Below are 253 nucleotides of genomic sequence, written 5' to 3' on the forward strand. Positions count from 1 at the left end.
TGGCAACTATACCCGCATGAGCAATGTGCAAAATCTGCCTCTCGAGTCCCGGTTGGACGAGGGAGGAAAGGGGCGCCCGTGAGGACGCGGTGCAACCCCTGTAAAAACTCGTCGAGTCTAAAGAGCTCTTCAGCGACTCAGCACTCAGCAACTGTGTGGAACATATGACCATTTTAAGGCATCTCGCATATTTATTCTCATATACATACATGCACACATGTGTTCTTTTTCTTTTCTTCTTTTGTATGTGTGA

The sequence above is a fragment of the Penaeus monodon genome, chromosome 24 (assembly GCF_015228065.2).
Source record: "Penaeus monodon isolate SGIC_2016 chromosome 24, NSTDA_Pmon_1, whole genome shotgun sequence".
Lineage (NCBI taxonomy): Eukaryota > Metazoa > Arthropoda > Malacostraca > Decapoda > Penaeidae > Penaeus > Penaeus monodon.